This window comes from Bubalus bubalis, chromosome 5 (genome assembly GCF_019923935.1).
Source record: "Bubalus bubalis isolate 160015118507 breed Murrah chromosome 5, NDDB_SH_1, whole genome shotgun sequence".
NCBI lineage: Eukaryota > Metazoa > Chordata > Mammalia > Artiodactyla > Bovidae > Bubalus > Bubalus bubalis.
Genome location: NC_059161.1, coordinates 118623757 through 118651072, shown reverse-complemented (window position 1 = coordinate 118651072; position 27316 = coordinate 118623757). Strand labels below are relative to the sequence as shown.

General features: G+C 43.0%; 1 pseudogene; it reads left to right on the top strand.

Moving 5' to 3' along the window:
• The first annotated feature begins 8869 nt into the window (after positions 1-8869).
• The window catches only part of LOC112585272, a 27026-nt pseudogene continuing 8579 nt past the window's right edge, over positions 8870-27316 (top strand).

The following is a 27316-nucleotide window of genomic DNA, read 5'->3' as shown; positions in this document are numbered from 1 at the left end:
CTTCTGTTTGTGTCTGGGTGTGAGGAATCTAGAACCAAGTCTGAATCAAAATTGAGAGGAGCCCTACTCCAACAGGCTTCAAGGAATAGGGAGACTCACTGAAATGATTCTGGGAATCCAGGATACAAGAATCAGAGCAAATACAAAGATCTCAGTGACTGGACCCAAGAAATCAGAAGTCATCAATTCTCTCTCACCCTCGCTATTTCCCTTCTGTCTACTTTGATGGTCTTAGCCTGGCAACTTTTTTTCTTTAGGCTTCTACACCTAGTCAGGGAGTTCAAGCTACCTGCCCTAGGGTTTTAAATCCTGAAGGCATCACCTAGTAAGGAAAAAAGATTGCAGACATCAGAGTTCAAGGGTGTTCTCTGAATTGCCCACCTCAGTTCACATGTACAGCCCTAGATCAGCCCTCCTGGCAGGGGCATGGGGTATTATGACTGGCTTTACATGGTCTTTGTCCCTGACCCAGCAACACACATGATTGTCAATTTCTTCCAGAACTACATGACTGATGCTGGGGAGAGGCAGCCCCAAGGATAGCAACTGGCAGATAGTCTAGGCCATGCAGGAGTTTGTGATGACCCACCAACTCCACCACCTCCTCATTCAGAGGAATTATAAGGGGTAATGAAACAGACTCTCTTCATCCCATCTCAGATGAACTTATCACTGGGCTTCTCCTCCAGGGGATTTTGGGTGAGGTACTTCATGCAGAGCTGGTTCCCTCTTTTTCCCACACCCCAGTCACCAGCTCTCTGCCACATATGCCTGCTCTGTCCTTTCCAGCCCTACTTGGTAAGTGGTGGCCCCAGTGGATCCCTGAGCCACCCCCCTCCTCCAGGGCCCAGAATCCCCCTTCCTTGGCCTCCAATGCTGTTGAGGAGAATGCAACGCATGTATCGGTGAACCCAGGGTACACAGAGCCTTCAGCCTTTCTGAGCTTCCTCTAGGGCTGCAGCTACAAACTATTTGCTTGGAGCTGCCATGGTTAAGCTCTTTTGAAGTGGAAGAATCCATTCTTTCCACCTGGAGGCCCTTAGTACATGGCTCAGCTAAGACAGCAGGGGTCACAGGTTGATTTCCTTTCAGATTGACTAATTTGATCTCCTTGGTTTATAAGGGACTCTCAAGAATCTTCTCAAGCATCACAGTTCAAAAGCTAAATTCTTGGGCATTCACCCTTTCTTATGGTCCAGATCTCTCATCTGTATGTGATTACTGGAAAAAAATAGTTTTGACACTACAGACCTCTGTAGCAAAGTGAGTCTCTGCTTTTTAATACACTGTGCAGGTTTTTCATAGCCTTTCTTCCTTCCAAGAAGCAAGTGTCTTTTAATTTTGGGCTGCAGTCAAGCTCCATTGTGGTTTTGGAGCCCAAGAAAATAAAATCTGCCACTGTTTCCACGTTTCCCTCATCAATATGCTATGATGTGGTGGGACCAGATGCCATGAATGTTGAGTATATTTTTGTGAAGAGTTTTTGAATATTAAGTACCGGGGTCCAGCCCCAGTTGGATCCAGGAATTCCCTCAGGATGACGGCGTCAGCGATTAGAATAGCAAAGCAGAGTTTTTAGAGACTCATTATAACTGGTTTACATGGAAAATCAATATAAGCCGTGACACCAGGTTTGCTCTGACCACGGAGGCTGCAGGCACTCTCTTTAATCACTGAAGGTGCCCCACCTTGGGCACCTTGTCAAGTGGGTCTTAGAAGCCCAGGCAAGTAATTGGTCTCAGAGGACCTCCGCGCTCCAATTATTTTGGCCTGAAGGAAGATCAGAAAAGGAGGAAAAGGAAACAAGAAAGAACTACACGGGGAGACCAACCTTTGAGCAAGGCCCATAGCTTTATTTTCAAAGAGAGCTTATTTAACTTAAGTTGTGCATAGAGGATAATAGGAGGTGTGAAATCATGCAAAGTCAGCAGTCTTTGATCCTTATCAAGACCAGGCTTCCTTTTCTGCAAACTTATTGTATACAAATGGTTTAGGTGATTTACATCATCTTCTGGCGAGAAGCCCTGTTAACATTTTATGACTCTGATAAAGGTTTGCCAGCCATAAGACTTATTTTCTCTAAGAGTAATTATTTTAAAGTTTGGCGCCATTTTCCAAAGGTGTTAGATAAGGTTGCATTCCTATAGGGCAGAGGTGCAGTGGGTTTACAACAAGGAAAGAATGTATTCCCTTAAGGGTCTAAAGTTGTTAGCACCAAGTCCACTACTTATTTTTTCTATGTACCAACTATATTAATACACTTCCAAGGATACAATACAGGGATGTGGAAACTTGGCAGCAAGCATTGGCTCAACAATGAAATCTTCTACTAGTTCTAATAATTTCTAACTCTCCAAGAGGCTCTATACTATTTGAATATCTTAAGCTTCCCATGCCTCTCGCGGTTGGGAGACTGTAAACAATCCTATGCGTAGCTGTAGGAGTCCAGGTAAACCTGTCAGGCAAGTTAGAGAGCCATCTGAGGGGTTTGGATTAAAACACTCCTGTTATGCCCAGGAGGCTAATTAGCTAGGGCTCTAAGTTGATTTCCTTCAGAGAAAAGGTGATCAGGGATAGCCCCCTGTTAATGTCTGAGGAGGTGGCGAAAGTCATAAAATAGTAAAACAGACAGATTCTGGTATTGGGGTAGACACTCAGGCAGATCCAGGGGGACCCCTCGAGCCCTGACTGGCCTTTGCATATCAGGCCTCTCCACATGACCTTTGTCATGGGTGGGAACTACTGTGCTGGCTCCTGGCAGTTGAGTTTTAAGCCAGTTTTTGCATCTGCTATCTCATCAAGAGGCTCTTTAGTTCTTTTTTGCTTTCTGCCATTAGGGCAGTGCCATCTTCATATCTGTGGATGTTCATGTTTCTCACAGCAATATTTATTCCAACTTGGGATTTATGCAGTCCAACATATCAAATGATGTATCCTATATAGAAGTTAAATAACCAGAGTGAGAATGTACACCTTGTCACACTTCTTTCCCAGTTTTAAATCTTTCAGTTGTTCCGTGTCTGATTCTAACTGCCACTTTTTGACCTACATACAGACTTTTCAGGAGACAGGTAAGGTGATCTGGGACTCCCATTTCCTTAAGACTTTTCCACAGTTTGTTGTGGTCCTTTATGTGAAAGGCTTTAGCATAATCAGTGAAGCAGACGGAAATGTTTTCTGGGATTCCCTTGCTTTCTCTATGATCCAATGGATGTTGGCAATTTGATCTCTCATTCCTCAAACCAGTTTGTACATCTGGAAGTTCTCAGTTCATGTAGTGTTGAAGCTTAGCTTGAAGGATTTTGATCATTACCTTGCTAGCAAGTGAGATGAGCACAAATGCATGATAGGTTGAACATTCTTTGGAATTGCCTTTCTTTTGGATTGGAATGAAAATTGACCTTTTCCAGCACTGTGGCCACTGCTGAGTTTTCCAAATTTGCTGACATATTGAATGCAGCACTTTTACAGCCTCATTCTTTAGGAATTTTAAATAGCTCAGCTGGAATTCCATCACCTCTCCTATCATTGTTTGTAGTGATGCTTCCTAAGGCCCACTTGACTTCATACTCCAGTATATCTGGCTTAACATGAGTGATGCAAGCATCATCCCTATCCCAGTCTTTATGACCATTTTTGTACAGTTCTTCTGTGCATTCTTGCCACTTCTTAATCTCATCTGCTTCTGTTAAGTCTCTGACTTTTCTGACCTTTATTGTGTCCCATCCTTGCATGAAGTGTTCCTCTGGTAGCTCCAATTTTCCTGAAGCGATCTATACTCTTTACATTCTGTTATTTTCCTCTAATTCTTGCAGTGTTCACTTAAGACTTTCTTATATCCCCTTGCTACTCTCTGGAAGTCTGCATTCCATTCAGTATATCTTTCCCTTTCTCCTTTGCTTCTCTTATTTTCTCAGCTGTTTCTAAGGCCTCCTCAGGCAATCCCTTTTCCTTCTCACATTTGTTTTTCTTGGGTTTGGTTTTGGTGACCACCTCCCATACAATGTTACAAACCTCCATCCATAGATCTTCAGGCTTCCAGACCTAATCCCTTGAATCTATTTTTCATCTCCACTGTCAAATCATCAGGGATTTGATTTAGGTCATAGCTGAATGTTCTACTGCTTTTCCTTACTTACTTCAATTAAATCTGAATACTGCTTGCTTCTGCCTAAGCATTGTTGCCAGATCACCACCCACCACTCCCAGTCAGTGTGGAGCAAAAACACACAATTTGAGGACTGTTACTCTGGGTTTATGCTTGGCTTTTCACATGCTTAGCTGTGTGACCTTGATCAAGTCCCTTAACCTCAGTTTTCTCATCTGGTCAATAAGCACGATGATAGTAATTCCACCTCTAGCTGCATATGTGCCTGCTAAGAACAAGTGGCCCTGAGAGAGCTTACTTGGTTCCTGAGTCTGGAAAAAGTAAGAATTATTCTGCCACCTAGGGAGATGGCAATCTTCTGTTTAGAGGTTATGGTTGCCAACTCCAAGGCTAAATACTGATTCAAGCCAAATGACATCTATCTCTGAACCTGACCCAGAACTCTGACTGAGCCAACAATTCTGTTTTTTTTTGGCCCCAACAAGAGCTAAATCATTACTGGCTCAGATTTCTCCCTTCCCAAGCTTACCAGTCAGCCTTTCCTTGTCAACTACTTCTAGCCTGAAATCGCACTGCAAGGAGAATTGTAAGGCTGTTGGTCCCTTTTCGGTTTCCCACATCTCCAGCATAGCAAGAAGTACCTGAAATGGCTACTTGTCATAGCAACAGCTATGGCAACCTGTACAGTCCAATCTCAGCCTGTTAAATGAAACTGTCCACATTTGGACCCTCATGTTTAAATTACCTACAGTTGCCTTAGAAACCTTCCTATGCTTGATGTTTAATGACCAAATATGTGTGAACTTAATCTAGTTTTCTTTCCCAAACATGATTTCAACCATTCAATGAAATAAGCAGACATTTAGTCATCTAATTATCCACAGGAATTGACAAAAGCAAACCACCCATCCATTTCTTGCTTGCCCCAAAACAACATTGAAGTGATCTGCTGAAACAATGTGATACATTGGCATGTACACTCCAGAAGGGACACTTTTTCTGGATCCGTTTTCCACCTAGTGCCAGATGTCTACCACAAGCCTCACACTCCAGCAGCCGGTCACCTGGTTTTTGCAGACTCAGCCCACTCCAGATCTCTTCGACATCCTTCAGTAAAATCTAGAGAACAAACTCAGTCAAAGCTCACTCTCCTGCAGAAAACAGTTTTTTGTTTTTTTAGAAAACAATTTTTGGTAACACATTCAAAATCTTGTGCTCCTTGCTTGGATTCAAGGACCTGCACCAGAGGATGGGAAGCCTCCCCTTCCAACTAAATCTTTCTCCACTCCAACCAGGACCAGAGCCTTCACTGGACCCTGTCTCCTCATTGGTATCGTTCAGTTGCTAAGCCATGTCTGACTCTTTGTGATTACATGTTTGGCAACAAAACAGGCCTCCCTGTCTTTCACTATTTCGTGTAGTTTCCTCAAACTCATGTCCTTTGAGTAGGTGATGCCATCTCATATTCTCATCTGTCTCCCTCTGTCCACAATCTTTCCCAGTATCAGGGTCTCTTCCAAAGAGCTAGGTCTTGACATCATTGGCCTAAGTGTTGGAGCTTCATCTTCATCATCAGTCCTTCCATTGAATATTGCTCTACCACTTCCAAAACAAAAGTCATTTTTCCAATCACCTAACAGTATTGAACACTAATAAAGTTTAATAGGAGTCGGATCTGGTCCTCTGAAAAATCCCAGCACTGCCTCCCTGCCTTTGTCTTACCATTCTTTCCACCTGGCATAGAATTGCTTCCCTACAGCTTCTCCAGCTTGAAATGGCCTGCTGACCCAAAATTGTCAGCTATCCAGGAATTGTTCCTTCCTCCTTCCTTAAACACTTCTGCCTGATCCCTGATTGTCCTCTGTACATCAGTTCAGTTCAGTCTCTCAGTCACGTCCACTCTTTGCTATATCATGGGGTGCAGCATGCCAGGCTTCCTTGTCCATCACCAACTCCCAGAGCTTGCTCAAACTCATGTTCACCAAGTTGATGATGCCACCCAACAATTTCGTCTTCTATCTTCCCCTTTGCCTCCTGCTTTTAACCTTTCCCAGTATCAGGATGTTTTATAATGAGTCAGTTCTACCCATCGATTGGCCAAAATAATAGAGGTTCAGCTTCAGCATCGGTCCTTCAAATTAATATTCAGGACTGATTTCCTTTAAGATGGACAGGTTGGATCTCCTTGCAGTCCAAGGGACTTTCAAGAGTCTTGTCCAGCACACAGTTCAAAAGCATCAGTTCTTTGGCGCTCAGCTTTTTTTATGGTCCAACTCTCACATCCACTCAAAACTTCTGGAAAAACCATAGCTTTGATTCTACAGACCTTTGCTAGTAAAGTAGAAATGTCTATGCTTTTTAGTATTCTGTCAAAGTTTCTCATAGCTTTTCTTCCAAGGACCAAGTGTTTGTTTTGTTCTGTTTTGTTTTTTTTTCCACTGCTGCAGTCACTATCTGCAGTTATTTTGGAGCCCAGGGAAATAAACTCTGTCACTGCTTTCATTGTTTCTCCATGTATTTGCCATGAAATAATGGAACTGGATGCAGTGATCTTTGTTTTTTGATCTGTACGTACCTAATCAAGACCATTCCCAATAAAATGAAATGCAAAAAGGCAAAATGGTTGTCTGAGGATGCCTTAGAAATAACTTAGAAAATAAGACAAGCAAAAGGCAAAAGGGAAAAGAAACACATGTCAATCTGAATGCAGAGTTCCAAAGATAACAAGAAGAGATTTAAAAACAAAGCCTTCCTAAGTGATCAGTGCAAAGATATAGAGGAAAACAATAGAATGGGAAAGACCAGAGATCTGCTCAAGAAAATTCGAGGTACGGAAGGATCCTTTCATGCAAAGATGGACCAAATAAAAGACAGTAATGGCATGGACCTAAGAGAAGCAGAATATATTAAGAAGAGGTTGAAAGAATATGTAGAAGAACTATTCAAAAAGGATATTAATGACCCAGATAACCACGATGGTGTAATCACTCACCTAGAGCTAGACATCCTGAAATGTGAAGTCAAGAGGGCCTTACTAAGCATCACTACACGTAAAGCTAGTGGTTGTGATGGAATTGCAGTTGAGCTATTTCAAATCCTAAAAGATGATGCTGTTAAAGTACTGCAATTAATACACTAGCATTTTTGGAAAACTCAGCAGTGGCCTCAGGACTGTAAAGGTCGTTTTCATTGCAATCCCAAAGAAAGGTGATTTCAAAGAATGTTCAACTACCACACACTTGCAGTCATCTCACATGCTACCAAAGTAATTTCTTCAAGCAAGTCTTCAACAGTACCTGAACTGTGAAATTCCATATGTGCAAGTTGGATTGAGAAAAGGCAGAGGAACCAGAGATCATACTGCCATCATCCATTGGATCATAGAAAAAGCAAGAGAATTCCCGAAATATACCTACCTCTGCTTTATTGACCATGCAAAAGCCTTTGACTGTGTGGATCACAACAAACTGTGGAAAACTTACAGAGACTTGAATACCAGACCATCTTAACTGCCTTCAGAGAAGTCTGTATGCAGGCCAAGAAGCACTAGGTAGAGCTGAACGTGGAACAGCAGACTGGTTCCAAATCAGGAAAGGAGTATGTAAAGGCTGTATATTGCCACCCTGCTTATTTAAATTATATACTGAGTACCTCATGTGAAACGCCCAACTAGATGAAGCACAAGCTGGAATCACGGTTGCTGGGAGAAATATCAATAACCTCAGATATGCAGAAAAGAGCACTCTCATGGCATAATATGAAAAGAAACTAAAGAGCCTCTTGATGAAAGTGAAAGGGGAGAGTGAAACATCTGGCTTAAACTCCACATTCAGAAAATGAAGATCATGGCATTTGGTACCATCACTTCACGGCAAATAGATGGTGAAACAATGGAAACAGTGAGAGACTTTATTTTTAGGGGCTCCAAAATCACTGCAGATGATGACTGCAGCCATGAAATTAAAAGATGCTTGCTTGTTTGAAGAAAAGTTATGACAAGCCTAGCAGCATTTTTAAAAGCAAAGACATTACTTTGCTGAAAAAGTTCAGTATAATAAAAGCTATTTTTCCAATTGTCATGTATGGATGTGACAGTTGGAGCATAAAGAATGGTGAGTAATGAAGAATTGAAGGTTTTGAACTGTGGTGTTGGACAAGACTCTTGAGAGTCCCTCGGACTACAGGGAGATCCAACAAGTCCATGCTAAAGGAAATAAATCTTGAATATTCATTGGAAGGATCGATGCTGGAGCTGAAACTCCAATACTTAGGCCAACTGATGTGAAGAACTTACTCATTAGAAAAGACCCTATTACTGGAAACGATTGAAGGCAGGAGGAGAGGAGGATGACAGAGGATGAGATGGTTGTTGGATGGCATCACTGACTCGATGACATGAGTTTGAGCAAGATCCAGGAGTTGGTGAAGGACAGAGAAGCCTGGCGTGCTGCAGTCCATGGGGTTGCAAAGAGTCAAACATGACTGAGCGACTGAACTGAACTGAACATACCCCATAGCAAATGCTATTTGTAACTGTCATGTTTCTCCAGCAAGACAGGGCTCCCCAAAGCCCCATATCCCTAGTTAGTCTGCATCCATGCACAGAAGTCACTGCCTAGCATTCACAAGGCATTCATGAGTTCTGATTGCAGGGGGACCTCCATTTTGGTAGACATAGAGGAGCAAAGGACACATTTATTCTCCTGTCTCAAACAACTTGAAAATAGAAGAGATAAATTAAAAAGCAGTTTTTTACATCAAATGTCAAGCAGCAGAGAATGGATTCCTGAGGCGGGGAGCAAGCAAGGTGAGTTCTACAATTGCCCAAACTCTATAAATAGTTTCCAACAAATACATGGAAGGGCTATCTAGGCAGAGACACACAGTCTCCCCAAGAAGAGAGATTTGAGACTCCAGATAGTTGGAGTCCATAGGAGAGAGCTACACACAGAGAAATGTGCAAGTGTACAGGTGATACCCTTCCAGTTTTCAGCAGAGAGTCAATAGTACTGGTCAGGAATATAGGGAACAATCCTTGAGTCTCAAATTGCAGCAAGTCTAATGGTGTCCCCACCCACCAGCATGGAAATTACTCATAATCCCCATGACATCAGTATGGCCCTGAAGACAATACTGCCTTACTAGTAGGGAATAGTAAACCTGGTCTAAAGGCTGGTCTTGTATCAGCTAAAAAACCTGAACAGCAAGCCTTCAAAAAATACAATTGTTTCCAAGAAATTAACAGTGTCTGCAAACAGTGCCATGAATAATTTATAAAAATTAAGAATATCCAGCATCCAAAGGGTAAAAATTTCCATATCCAGTATCTATCCAAAATGAGGGGAAAATCAATTAGTAAAAACACAGCTAAAATATACATTACATAATTAACAAGGAAGGACATTAAAATGCTTCCTAGAATAATAATTTTTATAGTCATGAAGCTGAAGAATATTGAGTATGTTAAATAGAGACATGGAAAATAGGAATGAAAAGACTGTGGGGAAAATATTGATTGTGCATCACAGGGATTTGAAACAACTTTATGAATACTAACATATATGTAAATGGAATCCCACAGGAAGTAAAAGAAGGAGAATAGAGAAAAGAACTACATAATTACTGGCTGAAAATTTTCCAGATATGATGAAAGCTTTAAACCCATTAACACAGAAGTTCAATTAATTCGAGGACAAGAAATAGGACAACTATTCAAAGGTGCATGATAAGTCATTGTTTAAAACAATCAACCAAAGAAATGTAACCAGAAGGAAAAACAGACACAATAGAACAAATATGGGAAAGACAGCAGATTAGGCATATGAAACAATGTTAGCCAGAGGACACTGGCACCATATCTTAAAATGCTAAGAGAAATATAATTGACTCAGAATTCTAAGCCCAAGAAAAATACATATCAAAAACAAGATAAAATACTTTCTCAGACGTACAACAACTATGAGACTGCATCACCAGCAAACAAACAATGAAACAAGAAATGATTTTAACCAGGGCTGAAACGTGAGATCTCCATGATTCTAGCCATCTCCGTCCTTCAAAAGACCTTGATAAGGACAAACAAATATTAAAGTAGAAATAGTCATTGTGTTTCTACCCACTTCTAGAAAGTATTGCTAACTCCTCAGTTCTGGATCTTGAAATGCTGGTGGACTAGATGGAGAAGTGATGTGAACAGAAATAAGCAAGGTGAGACAGGTAGGTCAGAATTTGAGGTAACAAAGACAAGGTATTTAGAAGCTGAAGAGTGGAGAGAGATTTGGAACCTGAGTTGGAAAAGCAGTTTTCAAAACAAATTGGGTCCTGTGGTGTGTATAATCCTCACTTCAGTCCGTAGAAGATCTTTACTGACCAGTCTGCCTCTTTTTTCTGGAGCACAGTTCAGGTCCATCTAGCTGTTTCTCATTGCTGTTCCTTTTTCCTGGCTCGCACACTGTGCCCAGCCATTCAGCCTAATCCATTTAGAAAAGGTTTGTTCTTTCAGGCAGGCAATGCAGGCTACCTACAAAATGATCTATTCTCTGCTTCTCTTTCAAAACTGAAAATAGTTTGTTATATAGCCATGAGCCCAGTAACTACAGGACTGCATTTCCTGCCCACCTGCGCTCTTAGTCATGACTGGTGACTGAGATGCAAGCAGATCTGTAAGAGGGATTTCTTTAAAGACTGCTTTCAAGGAGCTGAATTAGCTGAGAGATTGGACTCTTCCCTTCCCTACTTTCTTCCTAACTGTTGTCTGGATTTAAGTTGTGATGGCTGGAATTCCTGCAGTTGTATTTTGGACAATCATGTAACCTAGGAGATGGATACCCCCCAAGCTCTGGCTGGCCCACCTGCAGCTTTGTTTCAGTGGGAGAGAAACATCAAGTTTATCTTGCTAAAGTTATAGTAGTTTTAGTTGTTTGCAATGTGCATCCAAACTTAATCCTGATACTACTATGTGTTTAATATGATATAGCCTTATTATTTTGTTAGGTTTAGTTTAGTGAATATATTTATGTTTTACATTTCTCTATTTTTTTATTTTATAAATTGATTCATCAACCATTATACCTAAATTGTATAAATGCAAAATTATGGTTATAAGCATGCTTTCCTTTAGATTTTGAATTTTTATACTTTCTTATCCTCTTTCCTTTCTTGTTTTCTCCATATTGGTATAGCCTGGATCATGTCCTCTCTGTTAAACTCATCCATATCCATATCTGCAGGCCAAAACAGACCAAGAGCTCTGTGGGGAGAACCAAAGAAGAATGAATACAGGGATATGAATGAAGGGTGGTGGCTCTTGTTACTCATCGTGAATGTTCTGAAGTAGGATCACATTCCCCTGCCCTTCTGTGTGCCTACAACCCCTAAGTTTTCCATGAACATGGAAGATACCTTGGCCAGTGGAATTTGAGTACAGGTGATATGTAACTTCCAAATTGAAGTATTATTTTCTGTTCCACTAGCTGGAATGCAGATGTAATGACAGCAGCTGGAGCACCCATATTAGACCAGAGGTAAGTAGCACAGGTGGAAGATATGACAAGAAAGAAGTGGACCCTCATCTCTGTGGAGAGACCTGAAGTAATATTACATGAAAGAGAGTTGAAATTGTATTGTATTTAAGATAATGTTATTTAGGGTTTGATGACAGTCATTGAGCCTGTAACCAAACACTCAGAATAGAATAACTGATCTTTGTGTTAGCCTTGTCTTGACATTAGGGTCTAAATGAGATGGTATCTACTGATGTATACTTAGAAATGAGTCAAGTGACAGCCCTGCCCTCTGGAAGCTCTAGTGTGGGATTCAGAAACTGAAGCAAGAACAAAGCCACATGGAAGGACAGCTTCAAGATCCTGTAGGAACCCTTGGGAGGGGAACTTCAATCAGTTCTGATCTCAGGAGGTTGCTTGAAGCAAGGACAATCCTCTCTCAGTCTCCTCATAAATAGGCCATGGTGCCAAGTTTCATGTAAAAGTGATTTATTTCAAATTCCTTCCAGAGTGTTTTCCCTTCTGAGCCAGTGTTTAAGACCTGGTTTGTGAAGATTGCAAATGCCCCAGGGCAACTAACCCGGTTGGCCAAAACTACTGAGCCTGAGTGCCCTAGAGACTGATCTACATCAGGAGAAGCACAGGATTGAAAAGCCAGTGCACTGCAATTACAGAGTAGCCCCTGCTCGCTGCAAACAGAGAAGTCCTGAGCAGCAGTGAATACCTAGTGCAGCCAAAATTAAAAAAAAAAAATTCTCACAGAGAAACCAGTGAGGTCTCAGGGGAAGCAGGACATGAAAAAGGATGAAACCAGTCTGGGTCTGATATCATGCAAGTCATGGAGAGGGAAGCAAGAGCCTGTTTTCACAGGGAACTTGGGATGTAAGTTGTGCCTCAACCATGCCCCAACCCAAGGCTAGGGAGCTGGGATTTCACTATCCCACTAGAGTCTCCCTCTCATCCTTCAACTAACATCCAGCTGGTGTCCTGCAAAGACAAATCAAAGGTGACACTAGAAGCAAAAGACATGAAAGCTCAGGAAAATATAACCTCAAAAAATGTTTAGATATCTGCACCCATTCTGGAATATCCAGCATCATATCTGAAATCCTGCAAGTCTAAAGAACTCCATGGGTCTCTACATGTAAGCATTTTTTTAAAAATCAGCTTTTAATCTATATAGTAGTATAGTTGATTTACAGCATTGTATTAATTTTTGTTGTATGAGAAATTAATTCCCTTATACATAGACATGTATCCATTCTTTCCTAAATTCTTTTCCCATACAGGATATTACAGACTATTGAGCAGAATTCCTGTGCTGTACAGTAGGTCTTTGTTGATTATCTATTAAATAAAGTAGTATACATATATTAATCTCAAACTCTCAATTTATCCCTCTCCCACCTTTCCACATTGGTAACTATAATTATTGTTTTGATGGAGGGAAGTGTCTAGGCACTTTTTGGATCAGGGTCTGTGCTTATGAGAGTGGAGTGGCCAGGGAAAGCAAGCCTGAGAGAGACTCATTTCAGATGATGCTAAATGTTGAGAAGGACCTGGCCATGCAAAAAGCTGGGAGAAAAACTTTCTGGATGTGGGAAGTAGCCCCTGCTAAGGACCAATGTAACCAAGTTTAATGAATGGCTACCATTCCACTGCCAATCTTCCTTCAATGCTTAGAACTTGGCCTACATGTCAACCACCATGACCTCATCCCATGCTTCATTTGTGAGTTAGCAGCAATGAGCCATGTCAGCCTTCCCAAGAAGGGAGAACCTGGGCTTATCACGAGGCTGAATATGCTCTGGACTCAGGGATGTGTCCACAAACTGGTTATCACCAGGAACATCAGGTGCCAGGGGCACCACCAATGCCTCTGACTATCTCCATGTACTTGTTCTCAGAAGTAGAAATGCCAAGGAACTGATACAGCAAAGAAACAAGTAATGACTCTTGTTTCATCTTGTCCCATGTGATTCCCCTGGCCCTTTTACCACACTGCTCTCTGCCCAAAAACTCTTTCTTCTTTTGTTTCTCAAAGGTGGCTTGTGAATAATATCAGCACCCGACTGTGAAGCCTGGTGGCTGGAACTCAACTCACAATCAGCTGGGACCCAGAGATGCCCAGTCTTGTCATGAGTTTCTGTCCTTTTTCTCCAACCAGATTCATAAAGCAAAGTCCCTAAGAAACATAAGGGTGATTGTAATTCTCTCAAGGCCTTTGAATCTCCAAGGTCTATTTGGAGCATCAGAGAGAATATATTCCCCTGCATCCAGGCTAGTCTTGGACCTCAGCCTCCCTCAGCCAGGGATTCCCTGAGGAAACATAAGATACTTATCTAAGTTGCCAGAAGGCTGAGAAGAGAATGCTTCTCACTGTGAATGGAGGTTCATGTTATCCAGTCACCCAAAGGTCTGTGTTGTCTCAATGAGGATTGGGAGCTCTGGGGATTCTGAGTTGGGAGTGAGTCAGTCACCACAAGCAGGACTGCCTCCTGGGGTCACTACAGCTGGGGCTCCCCCACTGTGCCTGGAACCCAGAAGAAACAGCCTGCAGTATTGCTTTCCTGCTGCTACAAGAAGATAGGTCTGCTGATAAAATCAGAACCAGACTTGAGGGGCAACAGGAAAGGAATTTCCACTCTGGTGCCTACAGATATCTGAGAGCTTCCCAGCAGTGGATGAAATGGAGTTTTCTCTCATCTTTCCCTTCCTGGAAGTCTTCTGGTCTGAGAACCAGAGTTCCTGGGTCCCAAGTCTTCACTAAAGTACCTGCAGCTTTAGAGTGAGTCATACAACCCAGGGTTCAGTTTCCCATCTCTTGGATGAGGGAAACTGGACTTGCTCCAGAACACTTGTTCCAGGCTGAAGCTCAGTGCCAATCAGTAGACAAGTGGCTCAGAGGTGCCTGTTGCTGAGGAAGCTGAGGCTGCCTCTGGTGGGCAAGGGATGTAACTGTCTGGTGATGTTCATGTGTCCTGGGATCAGAACTGGGAGTGGTAGACCACTTGGCACAAAGCTGCTGTGGCACCGAGGACCTTAGAGGCCTTGCCCACTGGAACTTACCATCATTTGGGTTCTGTGGGATGAGATCAGGTACTTAAAAGTCAGAAGTTACCCATGAGGAAGTTTGTAGATTCCTCAGCAGAAACCCAATTTAGGCTGATGAATCATCTTTGCTAAAAAACTCAAGGAACTAGATATGCCAGGACTCTTAGACAAATTTTGTAGTATTTTAAATACTATTTAAAATAAGTCATCTTTTGGATGACCTGCCATTTGCTCTCTGGCTTGAGATGATACCCACAGCTAGAGTGGAATCAAAGGGCTCTGGGGGAGGCTGTCCCTCTCCCTGTGACTCAGTAGGAGTGAGTACAGCTCTCTTCCCTCCACATATGGAGCAAGAATTCCACCAGGAAGGACGTGACCTCCAAGTTTAACAGGAAGACTCAAGTAGGTCTGGCCCTCAGGTAGGCACTATTCTTTTCCCAGTGCTTCTTCCTTCCCTCCTGCGTCCTGTGCAAGCTGCCCACCTCCTGGTTCCTGGGTTCTGAATTCCTCCTCCCTTCTCTTGCAAATATCCATGCAGTCCCACTTGTGGCTTCCTCTCTACCCAGGCCCAATCCCTCACATGCAGATGGCACTAAAGAAGGGAACACCAAGGACGGGTCTGCCCAGTTCATTCTTTCTAAAAATGTCCGCATTCCTTCTGCTTCCAGACCCTGTCCTTAATCATTAACATCTCCAGCTAGTTGACTCAGCTTAGCCGGGTAATGGAGATGCAGATGCGGGGGTGGTAAGGTTTTCAGGTGTGGGGGGTGTTTTTCAGATGACAAAAGATGAGTTGGAGTAAGGAGCATGTGGTCCTCCAACCACTCATTCATTGGGGACCTGCCTGAATCTGCTATCTTGGGCTCCTCAGGGTATCTCTAAGACAGAAATTTCAAAATGGACTTTCTATAAACTTCTTACTACAAAACTGTTTCAAACATAACAAATATAATAAAGAAAATTGTCATAAATGCTATATTTTATCATTTTGGCATCAATAAGTACAAAACCATCCTCTTAGTCCCACCAGTTGTCATTGACTGGAGACTGTGCAACATCAAAGTGGTGGCCAATTGAGTTCCCGGTGAAGACATTCTTGACTTGAATCAGTCTTTCTCTTCTTGCTATCTTCTCACATGTGGTGGTTGAAGGGAAGAAGGAAGAGGGAGAATAAGAGAGAAAAATAGGGAGAGGCTAATCCCATCATGAGGGACCACCATCAAAACCCCATGTCAACCTGGCTACCTCCCAAATGCCCTACTTCCTAATACCATCACACTGGGAGTCAAGAGTGGACACAATTCAATCCATAGGAGCTATGCAGATCTGTTTTTATATCAAGACAGACACTCATTTCATTCTTTCTTTTACTTCTTATTCATTTTTCCTGAAATATTTTAGGGACGAGATGAACAATTCACAAAATGTACTTAATGAGTATTTGAGGTAAAATAATGGGATGTTAAAAAATGCACTTTGTTCCCAATAAAATTAACATCTAATATCCAGTACATGTACAAATTCCCCTGATTCTCAAAAAGCAGTTTTCACGGTTTATTGAAAGAATGTAGTCATATGTTGCACTTGGTTGTTCTCCTTTAAGATGAAATAACTGTTCCTCTCGCAATTTTATGCCATTCATTTGTTCAGAAACTGGGCGGTAGCAGGGTGGATTGTCTTACAGAATGTCCCACTATTGGGTTTAGAGCAGGAGTCCACAATACCAGCACAGTGGATCGGGACCAGTACCAGTCCTTGGTATATTAGGAACCAGACCTCTACAGAAGGAGGTGAGCTGCAGGCCAGTGAGTGAGGCTTCATCTGTATTATAGCCACTCCCCATGACTCTCTCATCACTCCCAGAATCAACAGTCTAGCTTGTTTTCCTGGAAGTGTTTATAGTTATATAACCTATGCTTAATAGAAAAAAAAATAGCATAAATATTGATGAATATTTTCCTTTCTCAGTGTTCAGAATTGCCAGTTGGTGCCCTAGCAATCTATCACAGTGACAAACTAGATGTTACCTATTAACATTTGGACACATTTAGCCATCTTAAAATTAAATATTAAAAAACTAAGATCATGGGATCCAGCCCCATGTTTCATGGCAAATAGAAGGAGAAAAGGTGGAAGCAGTGACTGATTTCTTCATCTTAGCTTCTAAAACCACTGTGGATGGTGCCTGCAGCCATGAAATCAGAGGACGTTTGCTTCATGGCAGGAAAGCTATGAGAAACATAAACAATGTGTTGAGAAGCAGAAACATCATTCTGCCCAACAAACTGGTAGATGTTTGGCCTTTTCATTTGGATTCTTAAATTTTCTGTCCAGTCCCCACTGGGCTTCGAAGTGCCTTAGCTTTGTGGTCCTTCACGATTCCCAAGATTATTTTGTGCATTTCTTTACCCAGTACTGAAATCAGCCATCTCTTTAAGAATCCATGCATCAGCTGATGGGAAATGTATTTAGAAGCTACATGTTAGACCTCAGAATAGTCACTGTTATCAAGTTATCATTGCTTGTAGACTTTACATTGGTCAGAGTAGGAAGGACACATTTTCCTTAAAAAATAAAATAAAAAGGAATATAATTAGTTGGTACAAACTTATGCTTTCAGTTCAAGATTAAAGACAGAAGGGTTTGAATTAAACTTCTTTATGTTATGTGTGAACCTCTTTTTCTAGCCACTGAAAGGCTTACTTCAGAACATTAGTTTTAATTATTGTCTTGCTTTTACCTTTTAACATGCATATAATTCTGTCACAATAACAGAAGTTATGAGGAACAATAAGTTGTTGAATATAGTTTCAGACTTCTTTCCTGTTTTTCTTTGTTTTGTTTTGGATGGGCAGTATTTTTGTTTTTAGTTAGAAGATATCCAACTCTGAATGTAGTCATAATTCTGAATTTTAAAGCTACTTAAGTAATGTGTTGTTATGGGCAGCAAGTCACCAACTTGATGCAATTAGATTTATCAGTCTCTTTGTTCTCAATGTGTTCAGTTCAGTTCAGTCCTTTCAGTTGTGTCGGTCTCTTTGCAACGCCATGGACTGCAGCATGCCAGGCTTCCCTATCCATCACCAACTCTCGGAGCTTACTCAAGCTCATGTCCATCGACTTGTTGATGCCACCATCTCATCCTGTCTTCCCCTTCTCTTCCTGCTTCAATCGTTCCTAACATCAGCATTTTTCCAATGACTCAGTTTTTCCCATCAGGTGGGCAAATAATTGGAGCCTCAGCTTCAGCATCAGTCCTTCCAGTGAATATTCAGGACTGACTTTATTTAGGATGGATTGGTTTGATCTCATCGAGGTCCAAGGGACTCTCAAGAGTCTTTTCCAATACCATAGTTTAAAGGGTATATATGTGTGTCATTTGTCAGTGATATCATGTTCCCCCTGTTGGGATTTAACCACCAGAACTGAGTTTAAACAACATGCAAAAATGAGGACTAAGTCACAGTGCCCCATCTAAACACACCTGGCAAAAGGAGAGGCTCCTGTTGTATTCAAGGGACAGGCATGGATTGATCTCATGCAGGAATAGGCCCTGGGAGTGTTGGATGAGTCATTAAACACAATTGTTCTCGGCTGCCACAGTAGTTTTTTCTTCTTTGGTTGGGAAGACATTTCAAAATTATTTTTTGTATGTTTTTTGTGTTTTTTTTTTTTTTTTTGGCAGACAAAATTTTTCGTAACATAGACCCTATGGGGAGATTATATCAGAAATATATCCATTTATCTTAAGCAGTTAAATTTTGTTGGTTTGTATGTCCCTGATGATCTTTCTTTATAAATAGAAACGAAACACACATGTTCAGTATGCATTCAGTGTCTTTGTAAATCAACCGACATGAATTAAATTCCTCTCTGTCCCCACTGCACTCCCAACTCTAGGCAAGAAATAAAAACCTGCAGAGACTGAAGGCTGATTCCAGCACATCACTGTGGAGATTTTGTTCCCACTGTTTTTTGGAAAAAATTTAGTTGCTAACATTAAAATCAGTAGATTGTACATAAATATCCAAACTTCCAATTCTTTTGAAAACATGGCCAACTGACCTGATTTCCAGCATGGGTGAAGTGGAGGAAAGGCTGCTCCCAGTGGTAAAGCCTGTGTGGCCCAGGGTTCAACATGGCCACCTAGTCCTAGTATCATATCTCCTGCCTCCTGAGGCCATGACTTTGTGAACTAGACTGCTAGGTCTCTTAAGATAAAGACTACTTTGTCTTCATCAACTTTGACTTTGAAGCCTTTAACCCAGAACCTAGCACACAGTTCTTCCTTGTACATTTGTTGGATGCTATAAAATATCTTGTGGATGCATATGACATTTCTTCCAATATTGAAACCATGCAATTGAAATACTGCTCTGCCCTAAATCTTTGATGCAGCATGGCATCATAGGTGCCCCTGATGTCTGCCATCAGACCAACTACCAAAAGCCAGTTGTATGTCCCTGGGCTGTCCCTGAACTCTTCACTTTGCCATTTGACAACTTATCCTCCTTGCAATCTTCTCGCCAATGAAGACAGCAATGCATTTCTCATGAAGTGGCTAGGAAGATGACATGAAACCAAGAATGTTGAGAATGGCCCTTAGTATCCATTTTTATGATGTTCTTAGCAGTTTTTTTCTCCAAGTAGGCAAGGTTCTCCATCTTCTCAGATGTCCGTGCAGATCAGTATGATTTTCCAGCCAAGCTTCAAGGAAGAGATTACAGTTCAATTCTCTGTATTCCAAAAAGCTTCAAAGTCCACTCACCAAGGACACTGATGAAGGTAAAGATTTTATTGAGACCTTTGTGTTTTTTTCAGACCTATTATTGGCCTCAAGGGCTAAACTAGGGCATGTCAGAGCATATATAACTAGGGGCTCCCGGTCACCACTACATGCTAAGAACCTGAACTTCTCTGAGTCCTTGGAGCCAGGAAAGAAGCATTGAAGTGGCTTGTGTTCCCTGACCTGGTGGCCTTCTCAGATTGCAGGGTCATGTATGTATGGAGACTGTAAGCCACATCATCTTCCTTTCTGTGATTTTTATTTTCCTCTGATTATTCTTCTACTCATCAGGTTTAGAATGGAATGGAATATTTCCCTGACACTCTTAAAGTTCAACCCTTAAATAGTGATAAGTACCTTGCTCTAGGAACTGTGGGACCCAAGGTTCTTGGTGTAGATTTGCATAGTTGCACAACTCTGGGGTCCAGTCATGTCATGACCTATTGAAATTGGAACTCCTTGCAATTGTTCAGTGCACAGTCAATGCAGATGTAGGTGTGGTCCTGCGGAATAGCACTTTTCTAGGTTTTATTTAGCATGTTCTTTGTTCCCTCTCTATTTCAGTGTGTATATGTCTATGTCTGCATCTCAGTATTACTATCATTTATCTCTCCATCCCTTTGGAAGTCTCTGTGAGTGTATTTCTCTCTGTGGTGTTTTCTTTTAACTTTTCTTTTAATTTTCTACATTTCCTGAACTTGTTCCCTATCTCCTGGATTCTTCTTTTAACTCTCTCTTCTCTTTCAACTTGGAGAAAGATTGAGAGAGCTACTTATACACTGTTTTATATCTGAACAAGCAGTGTGACCACAGCCAATTCACAAGCCTCTTGCATTTCAAATTCCTCCCTTGTAAACGAAGATAGGAATCCCCTTTCTACCTCCTCCCCTGAGCTTTTGTGAGAAGGATACTGTGTGGTGGCAACAGCAATGCTAGTGGCTGTCATTGTTGAGACTTCCTATTTATCAGGCACCTTATATCCATCACTTTACTTTCCCCAAGATATCCTATTTGGAGAGTTTGAATCATTACATTCCACCATTTTACCAAAGGGGAGACTGAGATCCCACATGGTCATATGGCTTACCCAACATTACAGAACAGAATTTTTATTCAAACCAATGTCTTGCCATGGAATATGCATAAAATTCTTCTAATAAGGTGACTCATAAAAATGATTTGAAAGTACACAGTGCCATTACAATGACAGTTATACCTTAACACTGACATCTAACTGTAGTATCATCTTTGTTTTCTTTGACAAATGTTTGGTGAAAGAATACCTCTAAGGTATTCACCCCCTGAGGAACATCATGGATGTGAGTGTTTTGGGAGGATGGTGTTCCACAGCACTCCCTGGTGCTCTAGCCTAGAACTGGGGCTCATCTGGAGATGCCACGTGAGATGTTGGATCTGGGGCTTCTGCAGGAGGCAGAAACACTGGGCAAAAGGGGCCCCACGCAGAGGAGAAGGCACTATCATCCTCAACTCTTGTCTTGGTGACTGGGCCCAGAAATTACCAGGTGGCAGGTAAACATCCATTTCTGTGTCAAAGATGTGTCATTAGTTTGAGGGAGATTGTTCCTTCTGAGCAGAAGGCAATGACCACCAACTGCAGTACTCTTGCCTGGAATAACCCAAGGACAGAGAGGCCTGGTAGGCTGCAGTCCATGGGGTCACTAAGAGTCGGACACAACTGAGTGACTTCACTTTCACTTTTCACTTTCCTGAATTGGAGAAGAAAATGGCAACCCACTCAAGTGTTCTTGCCTGGAGAATTCCAGGGACGGTGGAGCATGGTGGGTTGCTGTCTATGGGATTGCACAGAATCGGATACGACTGAATAGACTTAGCAGCAGCAGCAGCTCCTTCTGAACTAAGGGAGTCAACTAGTTACAGATGAAGAATGAACCATCTCTGATCAGAAGGTAGAACCAATTGCAAAGCAATTGTGAATCCCCAGGCAGAGGAATTCAGTTTTCACAGATGCAAGAACCACAGCAGGAAAACGTTACTGAACCCGTATTCTGTGTAAGGCCATAAGAATCTAACACAGTGCTTACTGCTTTTAGATTAGAAAAAGGGCTTATTTGTCTTCAAGAATGCCCATGTCAGCCTGAGAGATAGGCAGACAGTAAATACCTGTCAAGTGAGAGGGTCACTTGTGTGGTGTTGATTGAATGTGGTCTGAGTTTAGAGTTAGTGCCTGGGGTTGATCAAGAAGAATCTCCTGGAGAAGGAGGTGCTAAGGCTACATTTGAAGAGACTACAAAATTTCTCAAATGAAGGCACCAGGACTTCCCTGGGTGTCCAAATTTCCTGGAGGTCCAGTGGTTATGCCTCTGGGCTTCCAATGCAAGAGGTACCATTTCAACGCCTGGTCATAGAATCAATATCCTGCATACAATGTAGCACAGGAATAAAAAAATCAAATGCAAGCACCTCTGTGATAAAGGCTGTGAGCTTCACAGTGGTTGGAAAGTGCTCTCAAGAGATATATGACACCCAGAGGGATACATCAGTATGGGAACAGAGGGTTGCCAGTTGTGCACTAACCCACTCCCTCCTTCTCCATGTAGATGCTCTACATGGGTAAAATCACCGTTGGAACACCCCCTCAGGAATTCCAGGTTATCTTTGACACAAGATCATCCAACTTGTGGGTGCCCTCCCTCTTTTGCCCCAGTCCAGCCTGTTGTGAGTGCAGACACCCCGTACCCAGATGATCCTTCTCTTGCCTTGCCACACTGTTTCCACCCTTGGAAACTGATGACACTCATCTCTTGGGTCTGCAGCTACACAAGTTCGGTTCAGACATTACAAGTCTTCCACCTTCTGGCCTACCCAAAAGACTTTCAGGATCGCCTATGGATATGTGAGCATGAAGGGATTTCTTGCTTATTACACCATTCGGGTACCGTGTAAAAAGAAGCTGAGTCAAGACTGGCTATGGAGTGGCCCCTGCTTGCAAAACAGATGCAGGACCATTTGGCAGGACCCTTCCTGGCCTAACTCCCATAGACATTGGCCATCTTACCCACAGGTTCCTGTCCCTGGGGAGGCAGTGCCCATGGTGACACATGAGCAAATGGATTAGCTCACCCAGAGAGTGGCTTGAGATGTGGACTTGCAACCCCTCTGCCCATGAGAAGTTCAAGATTCATTTTGCTGAGAGCAAGAAGATGGGAAAAAAGCACCCACTTTTATATTCACAGACTGTGCCAGCCACTTTCAGGTGATAACTGGTTTAATTCTGCAACAACCCCACACGGCAGTTACTCTGATTAGCTCATGAGACATATGAGGAAACTGAGGTCCAAACAGCAAGGACCTTGCTGAGAGCACACATGTGATAAAAGGTGGAATTAGGCTGGCTTTTCAGGACTGAAGTTGCTGTGGGGTGTTTGGGGACAGGATAAAACTGATCTGAGGACCAGGGGGGCAGTCAAGGGCTTCAGATATCCAGAGTGGGAAACTGGAGGCCTGAGAAGTCAAGGGGCCTGATAAACAAGTTCACACTCTAGAGGACCATTGAGAGTCTAATAAACATATGGCCTGCCTCCCCCAAAATACTTGAGTAGTTCCCCTCTCTCTTTTTCTCTCATACACACTCACAGAAATATACACATATCCCCCAAAGTGAATTCCCCAGGAAGTAATTTCATAGAACCCTGCAAGCAAGATTGTGTTTTTGGCTTCTCTTCCTGGACAGATGCAGAATTCACAGTACCTTACAGAGAATGCAGTCCATTCCTGTCATTAGGTCACAGTGATGCCAAAGAGAAGGCTATCTTGCTCTCAATTGTTTTGTCCATAAGGTGGCACCAATGGGACCTGTCCTGACTCTTGGTTGCCCCACCTGTATAGAAGCCACAAGGCCAATTTAACTCACTCAGGTGGTGTTTTTCAGAGGGGCAGATGTTTTAAAATTCACAGCCTCTCTCAAATGGAATCCAAATTCCCCTTCCACCTTGCTCTAACCATCTGTGGGCAACCAAACACAGAGCCCAGCCTCAATTCTTCTCCGAGGATCTAATGACAATGCACCCCAGCCCAGTCCTAGCCCCACTTCATGTATCTATAAGTGGGAACACTCCTCTCTCCCACAGATTGGGGACTTTGTAAGTACTGACCAGCTGTTTGGTCTAAGCTTGGCACAATACGGGTTTGAGGGCAGAAGATTTGAAGGCATCTTGGGCTTGAACTACCCCAACCTATCCTTCTCTGGAGCCATTCCCATCTTTGACAAGCTGAAAAATCAAGGTGCAATTTCTGAGCCTGAATTGCCTTCTACTGGAGCAAGTGAGTCTGAGATGGACAATTCCTTTCTCCAAATTAGCTGTAAGATGTTTTCAGTTGCACGAAAGTTATAGAGCACTTGATAAGGAAGTATCCTGAGAGTAATATAACCAAGGATAACTATGGCCCAAGGGCCCTACCTGGCTTCACCACTGGCTTTTATAAATAAAATTTTATTGGAGCACAACCCTACTTCTGGGCTCAAGACCAGTAACTTGGTCTAGGGGGCATGAGTTATGAGGGAGGCTAATGGAAGGCCACAGGAAACAAGTTGGAAGAAAAAACAATATGATTTGCTTATGAATTTGATAAGGAAGAAAGGAGAAGGATGGTGGATATCTTTCCTTCCTCATTAGCATTTCACTGGGAGCCAAGGACCAGCTACCAAATTTACAGGAGCCAGTGAAAAATGAAAGTGTGGGGCACAAAACAAACATGTGAGACCCCTTGTTCAAGAAATATTAGTCATATCAAGACAGGGAGAGCAGAGGTGGGGTCCCTTCTGAGTGTGGGGGCCCTTTGGAGAGTGTAGGTCACAGGCCAGTGGAGCCAACTCTGGGTGACCTGAACCCACATCCTTAGAATTCCCAGGCCTTGATTTTCCTGAAAAATGACAAGGTGGACAAGGGAAAAGCCAAAACACTTCAGCACCCTGTCCTCTGAGAGTGCCTGAGCACTCAGGTTGCTGAGGTCCAGGGCATCTTCAGAAGGCATAGTGGGTGGAGCTCAGACAAGTGATTCAGCTACTAACCTCCTCTGTGCCACTAATGAGACAGTAACAGACCTCAGTCTGGATCTCTATCTCTCCTAGACACTATTTCTGCATCTGTACATGGGGACCTCATTAGGGCCTTGTTGGGTGGACAAGCACAGCTCTCAGACAGTGCTGTTGTTACTGTCCTCCAAGGATCCCTCCCCTCACTTCTCTTTACAGAGATGAGCAGGAGGGCAGTGTGGTGATGTTTGGTGGGGTGGACCACCACTACTACAAAGGAGAGTTCAACTGGGTACCATTGATCCAAGCAGGCAACTGGATTGTACACATGGACCGGTAAGCCTGTCTCTCTGAGGGTCAGCCCAAGTGCTGCTCCCACTATTGTACATGGACACAGGCAGACACACACAAATGTATTCTCAGACACACAGTCACACAGACATATACACCACCCACAATGACACAGACAGACACACAGACACATGGAAACACATAAGCAGACACATATAAACATACACAGCAGCACATAAAAACATGCATAGCTAGTCAGAGACACACAAGCACACACAGAGACACATACAAACACACATACAAACAAACACACAAGCACAGAGATACACAAACAACCCATGGGTTCATAATCCCCAGGCCTTCTGAGCATGACTCTGACCAGGGTCCTAAGAGGTACCAGAGAGGTCTATGTAGCTGGGAGAAGGTTACACCCACTGCCCTTTGAGGTGGGGAGCATGGTTAGAGGACTCTACAGTGTGGCGAACAGAGGATCAGGGAGAATCTCTCCAGCCTGAACAGAGTTATGATAAGATAACTGACTGTCCAGCGCTACCTAGGACATAGGAAGTTCTCAGTACAGATAAATGTCAGGTAAAAAACAGGGACAGTCCTGGGAAAATGGGGAAAACTGGTCTTCTTAGGGAGCAGCTACCCAGCAGTGGAGAGAGGTTGCCTGAAATCTTAAGACATGAAAGCAACTAAAAAAAAAGACATGCCAAGTTCTTGGGAACACAGTGGGACAGGGGCTATTACAGAGAATCAGGAAGGTGGGATCCAGGAGCAACCTGAGAACAAGAGGCATAATTGACAGGATTCTGTGTGATAGCCTCAGACAAAAGCTGACTTGTCCTTTGGAATTTCTGTGGGCTAGTCATGTATTTCCTGGCCAGGGTCTCAGGGTCTGAGCTGGTTGTAGGAGCAGTGCTGGGAGACACCCTCTCCCAGAGGAGCCCCTCTCCCCCTACTATGAGAATCTGCTGCCCCTGCAAATCTCCATCTTCACACTGTGTGAGACCCGTTATTTGTTTCCCACCAGATACGGCTCTCTAGAGGTTTCTTATTGTTTTCTCAGTATTCATTCACTCATTGAACAGAGAAGCATTGGGCATCCACTGTGTGCCAGGCACTTTAGGGAGGCAAGGAGAATAAAACTCGCCCTCACATTTAAGAAGGCAGATGTACATGAAGTGACTGGCCCACATAGTGAATTCTGACTTTGGTACATGCTAGACATGAGGAGGAGAAGGCAATGGCAGCACACTCAAGTACTCTTGCATGGAAAATTCCAGGGACAGTGGAGCCTGGTGGGCTGCCCTCTATGAGGTCGCACAGAGTTGGACAGGACTGAAGTGAGTTAGCAGCAGTAGCAGCAGCAGATGTGAGGAAGGGTCTACAGAGAGTGACTAACACAGGAAACTGATAAACACCAGGGGAAAGACTTCCTGAAAACAATATAATTAAGCTAGAATCTGGAAGATGAGAAGAAATTTGCTAGGCAAAGTGGAGTGCAGTCTTCTAGGAAGGAAGACCAGCTTGTGTCAAGGTACAAAAGATCCTGGTGTATTCAAGTACTGCATTCAAGGATGTAAAGAAAGGTGCTGTGTCTAGAGCAAAGGAAAAGAGGGCGAGAGATGAAGGTCTGCTTAGGAGACAATCGGGAAGGGGTCAACTCTGGGGAGACTCAGAGTGACCTTGATGCCCACTTTCTTCCTTTGTCTCTCAGTATCTCCATTGAAAGAAAGGTTATCGCTTGTTCTGGATGCTGCAAGGCCATTGTTGACACCGGGCTGCATTCATAGAAGGCCCAAGAACACTGGTCGATAACATACAGAAGCTCATCGGCTCCACGCCACACCACGCCACGGGGTTCCAAGGTGAAGAGTCATGCCCCAGCGTCATTCCCAGTCTCCACACACAATAAGGATCATCAGGGCCAACCTCTCACCCTCTCTCTCTAACAGCACTGTTTCATGTTCTGCGGTCAATACCCTGCCCTCTATTATCTTCACCATCAACAGCATCAACTACCCAGTGCCAGCTCGAGGCTACATCCTCAAGGTGAGGGGACAATATTGAGGGTTGGTTCTCAAACTGGAACTTGCAGGAACCCTTGGGCTGCTGCTGGGAGGAGGGCGCCCTCTGGAGGCCATGTCACACCATTGCAGAAGCTGCCCTGTGGCTAGGCCAGTGCCTCCCACAAAACCAATCACTTGAGAGTAAAGGCCTGTGTGGGACATTGATCTTCCTGAAACATGTGGAGAGGCCACACCATATGGCATGATGGGAGTCAGGGAGAGGGTAACACTAAGGTCCTCAGTGCTCAAAGAGCTTCAATTCAATCTGAACCCTTAGGTGCATGAACATGAAATTCAGCTCTAGCAGTCCCTGAAATAGGCCATGTTACAAGGAGAATGGCTGGGGACAGTTCCAGTGTGATGTCCCAGCATAAGTTAACAGTCTCCCTTCCCTTCTGAATGTTTTCCTGGTTTGAATGATAAATTACATGGTCAGCCTAGTTCTCGCTGCATCTTCCCCTTGCTCCAGCCAGGTGCCTCCTTGTG